This window comes from Heptranchias perlo, unplaced genomic scaffold (assembly GCF_035084215.1).
Source record: "Heptranchias perlo isolate sHepPer1 unplaced genomic scaffold, sHepPer1.hap1 HAP1_SCAFFOLD_336, whole genome shotgun sequence".
In the NCBI taxonomy this organism is placed as follows: Eukaryota; Metazoa; Chordata; class Chondrichthyes; order Hexanchiformes; family Hexanchidae; genus Heptranchias; species Heptranchias perlo.
The window spans coordinates 262501-264692 of NW_027139348.1; positions in this window are offsets into that span (position 1 = coordinate 262501).

Here is a 2192-nt window from a genome sequence, read left to right on the forward strand (position 1 = left end):
TTCAGAGCCGCCGCGGCTCGAAAGTGTCAACCTGTTTTAAAAGTCATCGCTATGCCGGCACAGGTGACTTTCAAGTTAAAGAGTTCTCTTTATTGGCTTTCAAAAAAATCTGCAAAGTGTCACAGAGATTTTGAGAAACTCTTTTTTTTCTTTATATTATTATAATATAATATAATGTGTATATGTTTTCGAAAAGCATCCACCAGCAATCCATGGTGAGCCTCTCTCTGCTGGCAAGCTCCTCCTGCCTGAGCCCGACGCTGTCGAGGCTCAACACGATTTCAGACTGACAAAGAGTTCGAAAATTGCCGCCTGATGTAGCTTTAAATGCTGACAGGTGACTTCCGAGTGCTCTTGTAAAGGTCTCCGCTTTGAAATTGAGAGCCTTTTGCCAAGTGTCACTTTTTCAGGCACTCTTAAAGTGCACCTGGGCTGTCAGAGAAAGCTCTGAAAATCGTGTTCTCGAAAATCTCCGGGTACCCGACCAATCCCTAGGTGCCCGAATGACAAGTGTCAATTCGGCAGGACGGCCTCCCACCTCCGGCCGCAGATGCGTCACTAAATCCCCGCAACGGGGGCTTTCTCATTTCGGCATAGGGGCTTCCGCGGCCAACTCATTAACCTGTGCTCGGACTTTTTGTGCCACAAGTGCAAGGGACCGTTTGCCGGCAGCTACTCGCACCCCCCCGCCCAGGGGGGGAATCCTCTGACCGGAGATCCGAAACGCCGGCCGAATCCATCCCCGTCGGACTTCCGAAGGGGTTCCCTCGACCGACTGACTTCCGAACTCCTTTCTGGGCTTAAACGGGTGGAATTCGGACCCTCTCGCAAGGGAGCCGAAGCCCGCCAGCCCCGGGAGGCCTCGGGGCCGCCGTTTTCAAGCCCGACCAAAAAACCCGAAAAATGGGGAAAAATGGGAAAAATTCCCACTCCCAAAAGGCTTAAAAGTCGGTTGGGCGGCAGCCCGGGTCGGTCTCTGCAGACCTGGAGGCGCTGGACACAAGTCTGGTAAACAGGCTAAGTCTCGACATGCCACCTCTTACTATCCTGCAGGTACCCCGCCAATCCCCCCGGAACCGGCTGGCAATTGGCGAATCAGCGGGACGAATTTGAATTCGTGACCGACTTTCTGACACCGAATCGCCGCAAACGCGTTTCGATTTTTCGGCTTCGGTACCTCCCATCAGACTTTGACTGGCCATATCTCCGGACTCACGTGTCGCAGCCGGGACCTTCAGGCACCGTTCGACGCGTCTACCCCTGCCCCGTCGAATGGCGCCCCTCGCGGTGTGGTCCGATTTCCGCATTTTGGTCAGATTTGCCTCCAAAATTTTCAGATTGAGTTGACGAATGCCCCCTACGGGGTAACCTCTTGCCCTTTCGGACCTGGTCCCTGTGACTTAATTTCCGCCTTTTGCTCAATCGTTTCCCCATTTATAATTAATTTTAAAAATCGGGTTACTCAGTTCTGGTTTACCAGTTCCCTCTTCGGACTTAGTTTTTGGTTAATCATTTCCGGTTCACCAGTTCCCGTTTTGGACTTAGTCTCTGCGGGCCGTTTCTCATCTTTTGGTTCATCAGTTCCCCTCTTTTAATAATTTTTTGGCTGCTTTCGTTTGATCATTTCCCTGCCTTCTGGGTAACTTTTCCACCTTAGGACTTCATCGCCGCACATTGTTTTCGACTTCTGGTTGATCATTTCACCCCTTTTAATCATTTTTGTAACTTTTGGTTAACCATTTCACCCAGCTTCTGGTTAACCATTTCCCCTTTGGGACTTAGTCTGTGAGCATTCTTTTGGGATTCTGGTTAACCATTTGCCAATTTTTAAAAAATGTTGCCACTTTTGTTTAATGCTTTCTGGTCAACCTTTCCCTCTTTCAGACTTCACCGCGGCACATTGCTTCAGCCTCCTGGTTAATCATTTCACCCCTTTTAATCATTTTTGCAACTTTTGGTTAACCATTTCCCCCAGCTTCTGGTTAACCATTTCCCCTTTGGGACTTGGTCTCTGAGCATTCTTTTGGGATTCTGGTTAACCATTTGCCACTTTTTAAAAAATGTTGCCGCTTTTGTTTAATGCTTTCCCTGCTTTCTGGTCAACCTTTTCCCCTTTAGGACTTCACCGCGGCACATTGCTTTAGCCTCCTGGTTAATCATTTCACCCCTTTTAATCATTTTTGCAACTTTTG